The sequence below is a fragment of the Mustela erminea genome, chromosome 16 (genome assembly GCF_009829155.1).
Source record: "Mustela erminea isolate mMusErm1 chromosome 16, mMusErm1.Pri, whole genome shotgun sequence".
Classification (NCBI taxonomy): Eukaryota; Metazoa; Chordata; class Mammalia; order Carnivora; family Mustelidae; genus Mustela; species Mustela erminea.
In genome coordinates this window covers 17,984,580-17,999,392 of record NC_045629.1, presented here as the reverse complement: position 1 = coordinate 17,999,392, position 14,813 = coordinate 17,984,580, and the positions used below count along the sequence as shown (strand labels likewise).

At 39.3% G+C, this 14,813-nt stretch overlaps 1 protein-coding gene and 1 pseudogene across 4 annotated transcripts in view; one reads left to right on the top strand and one right to left on the bottom strand.

Annotated features, from left to right (window-relative positions):
• DNAJC5B (DnaJ heat shock protein family (Hsp40) member C5 beta) overlaps positions 1-14,813 on the bottom strand; it is a 97,714-nt gene that overhangs the window by 76,244 nt on the left and 6,657 nt on the right. For 2 of the 4 annotated variants that reach the window (XM_032316622.1, XM_032316626.1), the window contains exon 1: positions 7,546-7,658. The exons of 1 other annotated variant lie outside the window; for it this stretch is intronic. The gene's annotated coding sequence lies outside the window, so the exon portion shown is untranslated. Of the gene's footprint in view, positions 1-331; positions 419-7,545; positions 7,659-14,813 lie in introns of those variants that run through there. One more of the 4 variants, XM_032316625.1, reaches the window with a different exon arrangement.
• Positions 7,759-11,670, top strand: LOC116575519 (annotated as a pseudogene).

Genomic DNA, 14,813 nt, shown 5'->3' with positions numbered 1-14,813 from the left:
GATGACCCCGGCTACCAGACATTACACACCCTGAAAAGGACCCACTGAAGCCTTTGAGGGTTATCAGTGACCTGGCAGGTAGGAAACTTGTCTTCGAATCAAGACTTTCATCTAAAATCTGAGTTGGAGAGAAGGAAAAGGTCAAATTAAAATTTATGCTGTGAAGAGTAATAGAGGATAAAATGCCCAATAATTCTTAGGAAAAAATAGTATGGAGACTATCAGGAACAATAGAGGTACAGACATCTATTTACCAAGGTTTATTGAATACCTCGGTGATCTGGGAACTTTAACAGAGAGAGAGGGAGATGTATGCATAATACATACTTACACATGTTCATATATGCATGGAATATTTCTGGAGAGCATGTGAAATCTGTCTCAAGTTCCATGGAGGGAAAGGACTGGGGACTGGGAGAAGAGGAAGACTTGTTTTTCATAACATAAAGCTTCTTCATGTTTAAATTTTTACTACATGCACGTATAACTTTTTAATTAAAACTCTATTTCTTTTTTTTTTTTCAAAATTTATTTATTTGACAGACAGAGATCACAGTAGGCAGAGAGACAGGCAGAGAGGGTGGGGGAGGCAGGCTCCCTGCTGAGCAGAGAGCCTGATGCGGGGCTCGATCCCAGGATCCTGGGATCATAACCTGGGCCAAAGGCAGAGGCTTAACCCACTGAGCCACCCAGGCGCCCCTAAAACTCTATTTCCATTAAACTCTGCTTGGGGCAGGATCACAGATTCTGAGAGGCCCACTTGCTTTGAGCAGCTGGGCACTGTCAATATTTAATAGCCTACCTCAGCTGCCTTGCCTTTCTGTCTGTCCTACTGCAACCAGTCTTCCCCTTCTCGCCATCTTCTACCCCATCTCCGGTGTTCTCTTTGAAAAGTGTTAATTTACCTGAGCCAAGAAATCCTTGTTGCCCTTGTTTCCTGCAATAGAAAGTCTGATCTGCTTAGTACGGCATTAGTGGGAAGTGATACTGCACGTAGTACGACTAGTATCGTTCCTGGGCCTTCCAGAAGCCCACTGGCTTCCTCTTTCCCACCGTCACTATCCTAAACCGGACTCATCATCTTCCTGGTTTACCATGCCCTCCTGACAGTCCTTTCTGCTGTTTTTCTCCACTCCCACCTGTTCTCCATACACTACATTGTTTTAAAATGCAAATAGTATCCAACTCTCCCCTGCTTGTAAACTTGTAACTTGTAAACACTGTGGATGCCCGGCTGGCTCAGTTGGAAGAGCACACAACTCTTAAGGTTGGGATTGTGAGTTCAAGCCCTGTATTGAATGTAGAGATTACTAAAAAACAAATAAACTTTATTTAAAGAAGAAAAAAAAAAAAAACTGTGCACTGATCTTAAGCTAAAATCCCAGTCCTTAGCAGGGCAAACTACTGCTTCCTTCTCCACTGCCATCTCTCTCCAATTCCTTATTCTCTCCTCAGATTCTATTTCCACTAATTACTATATACTGTTTAGTTCCTTGAAGGTACCATTCTCTCTTTTCTCTTGAGTCTTTGCACATGCTATTTCCTATCGTAAGAAACTCTTCTACTCTTGGGGTGCCTGGGTGGTTCAGTTGCTTAAGCATCTGCTTTTGGCTTAGGTCATGATCCCAGCGTCCTGGGATCAAGTCCCACAGCATCCTCCCTGTTCAGTGGGGAGACTGCTTCTCCCTCTATCTCTGTGATTCCACTCATTTTCATTCTCTCTCAAATAAATAATAAAATCGAAAGAAAGAAAGAAAGAAAGAAAGAAAGAAAGAAAGAAAGAAAGAAAGAAAGAAAGAAAGAAAGAAAAAGAGAGAGAGAATGAAAAACTCTTCTACACTCTCCTCACTGGTCTTCCAACCCCACCTTGCTCACTCCTTCAGCATAAAGGGTCGTAAAAATAAGAGTGTCATAAGAAAATCAGAAATAACTGAGGAAGAAAAAGTCACCCATTTAGGAGGACTCCCGTAGGAGTTCAGCTATCAGAAGGGAGATGTATGGAGTGCATGGGTGGTACAGTTGGCTAAGCATCCTGACTCTTGGCTTTGGCTCAGATTGTGATCTCAGGGTTGTAAGGTCAAGCCCTGTGTCAGCCTTCACGCTCAGTGCAGAGTCCACTGGAGACTCTATCTCCCTCTCCCTCTGACCCTCCCCCCCCAAAAAAAAAAAATCTTAAGGAGGAGGAGGAGCAGAAGGAAGAGGGGAGAGCTGTATGAGTAACAGCATTGATGAAAGAAAGGGCTGGGCAGGCTGGAGAACGGAAAGAACAGAGGTCCCTCTAAAGCATAAAGTGGGGAGGGCTGAGTCAATGGGTGACAGAGGGAGAGAATAGAGAAGGTGAAAGACCTTGAAAGCCAAGATAGAGTTTGATCTTCATTTTTTAAACAATGGGAAAACTTGAACTGTTTTTAAACTGGCAAATGACTACCTCCAGTTCTTATATTAGAAAGTTGTGAACAACAGAGTGCAGAGGAACGAAGCTGGGGAGATGGGTGATCTTAGGGAAAGAGGACGAGTGTGTGCCCCAAGGCAGCAGAAGGCAGAACTAGAAGGAAGCGATGGTTTTGAGAGAGATGTGGAGATAACGTCCTGGGCTTAATGAGAGGGAAGGAGAGGAGAGACCCAGGAATCAGAGCGCACCCACGATGCTAGCCAGAGTAACTGGGAATAGGATGAGGTCATTGGCTGAGATGGGAATCACAAAAGGAGAGAAGATTTGGAGGAAGATAATGAATTAAGTTTGGAACATGTTGGACTTTGGGGTATAAGGTCAAGAAGCCCATGTCCATAATTAAAATCAGACACAGCCCAGGGTACAGCGTGTGGAGCCTTTCACAGAAACCACCTGTTAGGGTTGGTTCCATGTTTTCTGGTGTGGCATGTTTCCATGTCTCCTGTTTTCCATATCCTGACGAGGTCATGTGAATTGTTAGCCTTGCATGCAGGGAAGGAGTTGTAAAAACACAGGGCAAGTGGAGATAAAGTCTGTAAGTGGGAGAAGATCTGTTGGGCCAGGGCTGAAATTTGCACTGGAAAATTGTTTTTCTCTCCAAGCTTGTGTCAGTCACTACTCTTTCTCTTCAAGTCCCAACTCTGCTGTGATGAGCAAACTGAACTCTCAGGACAATTTCACTTCTACTCGGCACTCAGCTCCTGGGGCACTCGGAAGCCACAGTGCAAACATTTTTCAAGTTATGCAGTTCCTTTTTTGCTTTTGAACTCTTCACAGGTGTATATCAGGTCTCTCAAGTCTTTTAATTCTTTAAAAGCCGAATTTATTCCCAACATGTAGTTTTTTAAATTGTCACATATTGTTTTAAAAAACAGAAAGTGGATTGAAACTGACACTGAATTCATTTGGGGAAGAAAGGAGGAAGGACAGTAACCACCTTAACAGGACAGAGTACGTCAAGAGATAATGTGTTGGTTAGAGGTGTGAGACAGTATCAGTTCCTAACCTAGAAAGGAACCTATTCAAACATAAAAGAAATGCTCTCCCCCTCTTCTAAGAATAACGACTTTGCATTCTAAATATGCTAAAAGGAAGAGAGGAATACTGGTATTCTAATTGTCAAGTAAGTTGTCTTCTCAACTGGCTAAAAGTGTTTTTTTCAGGTGCCACCTTTGGCTTATGAGCAATATTGATAAAATACAAGACTTGTCCTTTATGGTTAATTATATTTAGTTGCACTAAATAAGACTGAGGGTTAAGTCTTTGACTTCTTTTTAGATCTTCCTTTTAGTTAGAGGTCCACTTGTGTGGCCATTGTGATGTTTGGGCAACTTAAAAGAAAGGTCTTCGTGACTCAGCTCATTACATAATTCCCTGGGCAGAGGAATGAAGGTGGGCTAACCCTAGGTATTGCCAGACTGTGCACTTGTCATTGATGGAGGAAGATGTATGTGGGGGCAGTGGGGAGAAGAGATTTTTGTTGATAGCTGATGAGTACCAGTAGGCTTCAAATCACAAAGATCTCTCTAGCTGCCTTGCCAGAAGCGTCTGTCAGTCTACCAACAACACCACTATTTAATATGGAACACCCCCTCCCCATTAGGATCGATCACCCTTCAGCATGTATGGGAGCACTGGAAGAATGACAACTACAACTCATAGCTTTCAACAGGGAGTGCACTTAGCAGTAGGAAAGCAAAGTGCTTCCAAAATGGATGTGAGACTACTCTTGGGAACAGCATGAAACATGACTCTGGAGGTTGGCAAAGACAAGGAGAAAAAGACACTGGAGTGATTGCCTCACAGTCTTGCCAAGGGCTCCATTCCCACTCCTTTTTAGAGCATACACCTTTCCCCTTCTGAGATTGCCCCAGGCACCAGGTGAACAGCAGGAAATCTCCTTTGCTCTGGTGGCAGCAATGTCTGTTGGCTCTGTGTCACATTCCTTTCCAGACTTCACAGGCCTCAGGTTACAAAGGTCTTATTGCACAATTCTTAGGAGAATAGGCAGGGAGGCTGGGCTGGGATAAAGAAAAGTCCTGTGCGTGTCAGAGACCCAGGTGTGGCCAGATGCCAAAGCACTCCAGGTGGTAGCAGCAAGAGAAAGAATCAAATGTCTTGATCTCTAGCGAGATAGCTTTCTTTTATTTTTTCTCCCAAGGCTGTTAAATAAGACTTATCAAGATGAAACTTTTGGGGGAATTTGATGGAAAACATTTCAAAAGTTCATTTGGCATACCTGCATTTTGGTTTACTGGAGAGATTAGGGAATTTAAAACTCACAATGAAGAATCTGAAACTAAAGCTCTTTTTATCCCTCCATTTCTCATAACCAAATTTCTCCTAGAGTTTTATGCTACGTATATATGCAATTACACAATATATTACACAGCCTTTGAAAAATTAATATGGAAGCTGAAAGAACACTACCACAGCCCTGTTTAAACCCTATGCCATGATGGAATGTTCTTTTCTCTTGGTGATCACTTAATAATACTTTTATTAAAGATGATCTGTGTGGATAGCTAGAAACGTATGGAAGACCTTTAAGTTAAAAACAACCTAGTGACCTAGAAAATAGTCATCAGACCTCTGCAGCCGATGACTATGAGAATGAGATCTATATATATATTTAGCAATTCTTCATTTCATTTTCTTTCAGATTTGAGGGTTTCAGACATATATTAATACATTTGCAATGAATTGAATTAGAAAAGGCTCCTAGTGTCTATATCCAGGGAATGCCTGGGCTCAAACTTACAAATTAGAGATGCAAGACCTGTGCAGCTCTACATAAAACAAACAAATCTAAGGGAGCACCTAAGATATCAAGGTAACTCCAAATAAAATATTAATTTGCGGCATAAGTTAGGAAAGGCTCATAAAGGAGACATATTAGGCAATAAGGATAGGCCAGTCACCACAGATGGTATGACAGCCATACCTGCCAGATGAAGTGTCCATTCATACATACATTTATGGAGTACACATGTGTATCACAGAGTAGGCACACACACATACACATAAACAAAGCGATCTACCTAAACTGGAAAGACAAGGCCACAGAAAGTCTGCATGCTTATTATAAAGCAAAGAGGCCATTAATGGCATAAATGTCTCGCCCCCACCCAGCAAACTACTCCTAATCAGGCCTCAAGACAGAGTAACCTGTGGATTTCCCTGGATTTATTTTCCTTGTTATCTCAGCCTGTTCAGTGGGGTCTTAGGTGCCTTTTCTTGACCTTGACCAAAGCTGATTTTTATGTGGAGTGGTAAAGGCTAGGAGAGATTTGTGACTAGTGTCACTCACCACAGAGTACTTGAATTGACCAACAAACACATCAAGGGAATAAGATGATATTTCCTCCCTTAGGATACTCTAAAATAGCTGAAATAAGAACGAAGAAATTCATTCAGCATGAATTAAGGGCAGGGAGTACTGAAGAAGCCACCAGGCTAATAGTAAGAGGCTTTAAGCTATGGTTCCCAAGCTAGCAATCCCTAGCTTAATGCTCTAAGTCAAGACACAACCTCTCTATGCTGGTTTCTTCTTCTGGAAATGAGGACATTGGAATGGATGATCTCTCAGTTCCCTTCCAACTCTAAAATTCTGTGGTATATGACTAACACAATGGTCAGAGAACATTATAGTAAATATATATGTATAGACAAGTTAGGACATTCTATGTTTTTTGGATATTATTTCATGTTAAACCTAAACTTAGTTGTCACTGACTATGAATGAACTCTAAAAATTGAATCAGTGAAGTTTTAATTTTCAAGGACCTAAGATGTTGGCTCATAATGTAATTGTAAAAATTATGGTGGCTTCTCTAGAGGGAAGTTGGATATATACTAGAGTTAATGTGAAAGTACGTTTTGTTTTTTCTGGACCTTGGGATTTATCAACATGACTTGGGTTATTATTACTTTTATAGTATATACAGTGTTGGAATTACTGCTGGGATATATTTATTCCTGATGTGTTGGAGACCAAAGACTGTTAAAAATTGTGTCCTGTGGTTAGAGATTGTGTCTCCCTTCTCCTTGTCTATTGCTGGGGGTCCCCTATGGGTAACTAATCTACCTGTCAGAAACTAGACTGCTGCTTCTACTGAGGGAATGTGGCAATCAACTTAGCTCTTGCAGGCAAATCTCAGCGTGCCTGCCTGAACAGTCCTGTACTCAGCTCTGGGGTCGCAGTGTGCTGAGACACAGAGGGAGGCCAATGGAGATGAGTCAGGACCTGGCACCCACCCCACGCTCCGCCCTACTGGTAAACAGAACAGCTATTTGCCCGTCACTGGAGCCTCTCAGGGCCCCAAGACTGCAGGAAGAAACAAATACTTTAGAAGCCAAAACCCCAAGGCAAGGTAAAGAAAACAGAAATGTCCGCATCCCCAGCGATGATTTCACTGGCGTGAGTTCTTTAGAGGAGGAGGAGTTGTATAAATGGTTCCAGCTGAACTGTTTTACCTACTTCTCAACCATAAGGCCCTTCTCTTTCACTCTTTATAGGGGATGATGGCCTTTTTGCCTTTTAAGCCTTGAAATCTCAAAACCAGTCTTTAGAATTAATTTTGATTGTAACACATAATAAATTTATTTCTCTTTTTATTACTTTTGTTTCTATTTTTATGCTATATTCTATTAAAATGCCTCTTTCAGTTAACTTTTTGTTTAGTTTATTTTTCCCTGTCATTATGGGGAGAAGCTATTAAAAGAATAAACATTACCAGGTAATAAATGTAAACTACTTTACAAAGTAATTTTACACTGACTTCTTGAGGTAATTGTTTCTTTTGCATTTTTACATTGGTTGGGGAGAGAACAGGAAGGGGCTGACAATCTTGGGAATGTCCTCCTCCGGCTTCATGACAATAAATAGGTCTGGCTATTGGGAGAATACTCCTCAGCTCTCTTTCTTGTAGGACTACCTTCGGCCATTTTTCTGCTCACTGTAAAGTGTCTGGTGCGTAGTCTCTGTGCTTATACTATTAGTCCTAAGCCTGATGATACACTCGTCTTATGGTCCTCTCCTGTTTTTTTAGATACCAGCAATTTCTGTTCTAAGCTTAGCAGTTGTTACATACCTGAACTGGAGGCATGGCTGGCTGATTCCTTCTAGCTCTGTCAGGTAGCGTCCCACCTCTAATATATCAATAGCTGAACCTTCTGTTAACCTTCTACTCAGTAGCCACAGCTGAGCCTGCGCTGGATATTGTGATGTCACAGAGTAGAATACTTGCTCCTCCCAAAGGCTCAGCTGAGACCCTCTGGCTTCAGCATTTTCTGTCTTGCGCATGATGGGAGGTGGAGAAGGTTAATCCTTTTATTTCTTAACTGAGCCCTAGAATCATAGGATCTTACTATGGGTGGAGACCTTGAAGACCTAGTGACTAGATTTTAAAACTAACTCCCTTATTTTACAGATGGGGAAATTCAGATTCCAGGTAGGTAAGCGGCAGAGCTAAATCTAAACCCACGTGTCCCCCTTGTCAGCCCCCTGTTCTTCTGAACACACTGCAACCCTGCTGGGTCCTACTCTGTGAAGTTTGTCAACATCATTGTTCTCTGATAGATAGCTTGTTGGATGAGTTTTATCTGAATCCACCCATGACAAGAAACCATTCAGATAATGTGCATCGTTCCCTAAGATCGTTCCCTAAGATCTTCCCTAAGATTAGGTTTTCTGACATTACGTTTTCTGACAATCTATAGGTACCAGAAATAGCTAATTTTGGTCCTGGCCCACACTCAGAAATCCTGAGCCACCAGACCTATTCTAGATTAACAAGTAACGGGACTTCTGAGTAACTGATGTTTTCGATGAGATTTAATGATCAGAATGCCTAACCCGGGATTAGTGATGGCTGCAATGCCATATAAGGTTCTAGTGTTTGTTGAGAGAATGGGAAAGAATAGCCGGTAAAGCAATAGATTTTCACTGGAATTTAACTCTCTTTCATACCATTCACTTTTTCTAGATACTGTCCCCATATGGCATTAAAAAATTATATGCATTGCATGAGATGACTTGTATCTTGAAGCCAGAGACTTGTACTTACAAAATTTCTCAAGAGGGGAACATATATTGCACTTTTATAACACCAACAACTAACATTTTACATCATGTTTTAGCATTTACAAGCTATTTTCACATATATCATTTCATTTAATCTTCACAGCTCAGTGAAGTAAACACTGTATTATTTTTAGTACAATTTTATGAGTGAGAAAATTATAACTTAGAGAGGTTGTTACTTGCACAAGATCACAAAGCTAATTAAGTGGAAAGAGTAACATCAGCTACAAACCAGATCTTCCAACCAAGCGTTTTCCCCACCACAGGGCTTTCCTGGGGTGGGAGGAATTGTCATGTGGTCTGGGAACACACTTGAAGGCAATTACATTAGGCAACCTTTTGACTAACAAAGAAGAAAGTATTCCTCTGGGTCATAAATACTGCTTTACTAACCTCCTACATGTCTCAATAAAAACTTAGAGAAATGGTTAGTGAACACTAATTTCAAACTTCAAAATAATATAATCATTGCCCTTCAACCTGACAATTCCACATCTGTGAATTCTCCTAAGGGAAATATCATAGATATGAATAATATTTAGCTACAAGAGGTTCATTCTTTGAAGCATTGTTTATAATAGAAAACAAATATCTACTTAATATCTTCTTTAAATTAACTCCTACACTTTACTGAAATAAGAAAATTTAAAAGTAATTTTTTTGTCACTACATAAATAAAAATGTAGTATAGTTACCTTAAGTGTCAAATAACCATAAAAACAGATATAATAAAGTCAGGCTCTGGGCCAGTCCTATTCACCACTATACTCACAACAGTCATGACCCCACCACAACAGGAAGGTGAATGCAGCCCACACACAGGACACCCCTGGAACACCTGGTTCTGGTGACCGGGGGACTGCACTTCTGTGCCCCCACAGGACATCCCTATACAAGGCCACTCCTTTAAGACTGGGAGATGTAGCTGAATCATCTAATATATAGAAACAGAGTTAGGCAAAATGAGGAGAGTGAAGAATATGTTCCAAGTGAAAAAACAAAACGAAATCTCAGGAAAAGAACTGAACAAAGCAGACTACCCAATTGAGTTCAAAGTAATTGTCATAAAGACATTTACTTTATGAGCTTAGGAGAGATTGGATGAACTTCAATAAAGAGGCAGAATGTAAGAAAGTACCCATCAGAGATATGGGATACAATAACAGAAATCAACAATACACTAGAGGGAATATACATATTAAGTGATACAAAATAATGGATCTGCAATCTTGAAGACAAGGTAGAGAAATCATCCAAACTGAAAAGAGAATTTTTTTTTAAAGATTTTATTTACTTGACAGACAGAGGCCACAAGTAGGCAGAGAGGCAGGTGTAGAGAGAGAGGAGGAAGCAGGCTCCCCGCTGAGCAGAGAGCCCGATGCGGGGCTCAATCCCAGGACCCTGAGATCATGACCTGAGCCAAAGGCAGAGGCTTTAACCCACTGAGCCACCGAGGCACCCCTGAAAAGAGAATTTTTAAATATGAAGATAGTTAAAGGGGACCTGTAGGACAATATCAAGCATACTAACATTAATATTTTAGAGGTCCCAGAGAGAAAAGAGAGAGAAAGGGGCAGAAACTTTATTTGAAGAAATAATAGCTGAACACTTTGCTAACTTGACAAAAGAGACAGATATCCAGGTCCAGGAATCCCAGAAAGTGCCAAGCAAGTTAAACACCAAGATAAATTGTAATTAGAATGTCAAAAACTAAAGACAAAGAGAGAATCTTAAAAACAGCAAAAGAAGAGCAGTTACTTATGTATAGGGAACTGCTGGAAGACTAACAGCTGATCTTTCAAGTGGAAACCCTGCAAGCTAGAAAGCAGTGACATAATATATTTAAAGTGCTGAAAGGGAAAAAAAGAAAAAACAAACCTACAACCAGGAATACTGGGCAAGGTTATCATTCAAAATTGAAAGGAAGATAAAAAGTTTCTCAGATAAACAAAAGCTAAAGGAGTTCATTACCACTAAATAGGCTTTATTATAAGAAATATCAAAGGATGGGGTGTCTGGGTAGCTCAGTCAGTTACTCTTGATTTCAGCTCAGGTCATGATCTCAGGGTTGTCAGATGGAACCCCATTTTGCCTCCTTGCTGAGTGTGGAGCTGCTGAAGATTCTCTCCCTCCCTCCCCTTCTACCTCTCCCCACTCCCACTCTCTCTCAAGGTTGGGGGTGGGGAATCAAAGGATTTCTTTAATTGGAAAAGGCCAAAACTAGAAAGAAGAAAATATATGAAAGAAAAAAAATCTCACCAGTAAGGCAAACACATAGTAAAAATAGTGGATCAACTACTTATAAAGCTAATATAAAGGTTAAAAAACAAAAGTAGTAAAAACAACTTTACAATAATGATACACACAATAAGAAATGTAAATATGAAATCAAAAACATAAAACATGGTGGATAGGGAATAAAAAAGTGCTTTTATAATGTGTTCCAACTTAAGCCACCAGCAACTTAAAAGAGTACTAAATACATAGGTTGTTACATATGAAATAAATATATATATATATATGTATAAACTACAAGCCAAAAAGCTATAATAGATACACAGAAAATAAAGAGAAAGAAACCCAAACATAACACTAAAGAAAATCATCAAATCACCAGGGAAGAGACAAGGCAAGAAGAAAGGAACAGAAAAAATCTATAGCTCTTTTGATCAGGACTGTGGTGCTGGCAGGATGAGCCAAGTGTTGTGGTCTTCATACTTCCAGGAAGCTCCATACCCACCAAGAATATTGGAAGTGGCATGATAAACAGTACAAGAAAGCCCATTTGAGCACAGCCCTGAAGGCTAACCCTTTTGGAAGTATTTTCCATACGAAGAGAATTGTGCTAGAAAAAGTAGAGGATGAAGCCAAACAACCAAATTCTGCCATCAGGAAGTGTGTCAGGTCCAGCTGATCAAGAATGGCCTAGATAAATAAATGAATAAATCATAGCCTTTGTAATCATAGTTGTTTGAACTTTATTGAGGAAAACGATGAGGTTCTGGTTGATTGATTTGATCACAAAGGTCATGCTGTCAGTGACATTCCTGGCATTTGCTTTATGGTTGTCAAAATAGCCAATGTCTCTCTTTTGGCCTTAAATGAAGGCAAGAAGGAAAGACCAAGATCATAAGTTTTAAAGGTGAAAACATGACAGTAATAAATTTTCATATACCAAAAAAAAAAAAAAAGAAAACCACAAAACAACCAGAAAAAGATTAACAAGCTAGAAATAAACACATACCTATAAATAGTAATTTAAATGTAAATGGATTAAATGCTCTAATCAAGGGGCGCCTGGGTGGCTCAGGGGGTTAAAGCCTCTGCCTTCAGCTCAGGTCATGATCTCAGAGTCTGGGATCGAGCCCCACATCAGGCTCTCTGCTCAGCAGGGAGCCTGCTTCCCCCTCTCTCTCTGCCTGCCTCTCTGCCTACTTGTGATCTCTCTCTGTCAAATAAATAAATAAAATCTTTAAAAAAAAAAAAAGAAAGGGTGGGTGAATGGATTAAAATAAGAAGACAAGACCCATCTATATGCTGCCTACAAGTGGCTCAGACAGACCTAAAGACATACAGACTTAAAGTGAAGGGATAGAAGAAGATATTCTATGCAAATAGAAACAAAAAGAAAGCAATATGTATATCAAACAAAAAGCCGTTATTTTTTTTTTAAGATTTTATTTATTTATTTGGCAGAGAGAGAGATCACAAGTAGGCAGAGAGGCAGGCAGAGAGAGAGAGAGGAGGAAGCAGGCTCCCCGCCGAGCAGAGAGCCCGACGCGGGACTCGATCCCAAGACCCTGAGATCATGACCCGAGCCGAAGGCAGCGGCCCAACCCACCGAGCCACCCAGGCGCCCTATTTTTTTATTTTTTAAGATTTTATTTTAAGAGAGAGACTGAGCATGAGGAGGGGGAGGAACAGAGGGAGAGGGAGAAGCAGACTCCCCACTGAGCAGGGAGCCCATCATGGGGCTTGATCCCAGTACCCCAGGATCATGACCTGAGCCAGAAGGCAGACACCCAACAGACTGAGCCACCCAGGTGTCTCAAAATGGACTTTAAAACAAAAGCAAAACAAAACAAAAGAAGAGACAAAAGGAGTAATACAACAAGCAGATAAAATAATTATAAATATTTATGCACACAACATAGGAGCACCTAAATATATAAAGCAAATATTAACAGACACAGAGGGAGAAATTAACAATAATACAATAATAATAGGGGACTTTAACACTCCACTTACATCAATGGATACATCATCTAGATGGAAATTAAATTAAGAAACATTGGCCCTAAATGACACATTAGACTAGAAGGATGTGATAGATATATACAGAACATTGCATTGAAGACAGCACAAGTGCTCAGGTGCACATGAAACATTCCTCAGTATAGATTACATTTCAGGCCACAAAACATGTCTCATTAGATTCAAGATTGAAATCATATCAAGCATATATTTTTTTATCACAATGGCATAGAAATCAATTACAAGAAGAAAACTGGGAATACAAATGCGGAGACTAAACAATATGCTACTAAACAATCAATAGGTCAATGAAAAAAATCAAATAGGAAATTAAAAAAATATTATGTGACAAATGAAAATAAAAACACAACATTCCAAAATCTGCAGGACACAAAAGCAGTTTTAAGAGGAAATTTTATTAGTGATACAGGCCAACCTCAAGAACAAGAACAGTTTCAAATAAACAATCTAACCTTAAACCTAAAAAGAACTAGAGAAAGAAGAACAAAGTTAGTAGAAGGAAGGAAGTAATAAAGATTAGAGTAGAAATAAATGAAATAGAGACTAAAAGAACAGTAGGTAAGATCAATGAAATTAAAAACTGGTTCTTTAAAAAATAAAATTGAGGAAACTTTAGCCAAATTCATCAACATAAATAGAGAAAGGACTCAAGTAAATGAAGTCAGAAATGAAAGCAGAGAAGTTGCAATTGATAGCATAGATATGTCAAAGCTCATAAGAGATTACTAAAACAATTATATGCCAACAAATTGGACAGCCTAGAAGAAATAGATAAATTACCAAAAACAGAACCTTCTGAGACTGAATCAGGAAGAAGTAGAAAATATGAACAGACCAGTCACTATTCATGAAATTGAATCAGTTATTAAAAGCCCAGGATCAAACAGCTTCATTGGTGAAATCTACCTAATATTTAAAGAAGAGTTAATACCTATTCTTCTCAAACTGTTCCAAATAATGGAAGAGAAAGGAATGCTTCCAAACACATATACAAGACCAGCATTACCCTGATACCTAAATCAGACAAAGACACTATAAGAAAATTACAGGCCAAGATCCCTTATGTTCACAGAGGCAAGAATTCTCAAAAAAGATTAGCAAACCAAATTCAACACTATATTGAAGGGATCATACACCATGATCGAGTGGGATCTATTCCAGTGAGTCAAGGGTGGTTAAACATCTGCAAGTCGATGTCATACACCACATTAACAAAACAAAGGATAAGAATCATGATCATCTCAACAGAAGCAGAATGCTTCTAAACATCCATTAATTATGAAAACTCTCAACAAAGTGGGAGTGGGGGGAATATACCTCAACACAATAAAGGCCATATATGAAAAACCCACAGCTAGCGTCACACTTGGAGAAAAACTGAAAGCTTTTCCTTAAACATCAGAAACGAGACAAGGATGTTCACGCTACCACTTTTATTCAACATGGTATTGGAAGTCTTAGCCACAGCAGTTCAGCGAGGAAAAGAAATAAAAGACATCCAAATTGGAAAGGAAGAAGGAAAACTATTCGCAATAGCATGATACTATATATAGAAAACCCTCAAGACTCCATGAAAAAGAAACTACTAGAACTAATAAACGAAATTCAGTAAAGTTGCAGGATATAAATCAGTATACAAAATACATTGCATTTCTAATACATGAATAACTATCAAAAAGAGAAGTTAAGAAAGCAATCCCATTTGCAGTTGCATCAAAAAGAAGATCTAGGAATAAGTTTAACCAAGAAGGTGAAAGACTGTGAGACATTGATGAAAGAAATTAAAGATGATAGAAATAAATGGAAAGATATTCCATGCTCATGGGGTGGAAGACTTTATAAATTTATATTATATATAATATTTGTTTGATTTAATAATAATAATATATAAATTATATATAATATTCATATACATATGAATATTGCTTATCCATAAAAAAAGAATGAAATCTTTCTACTCATAATAACATAGATAGACCTAGATGGTATTACACTAAGGGA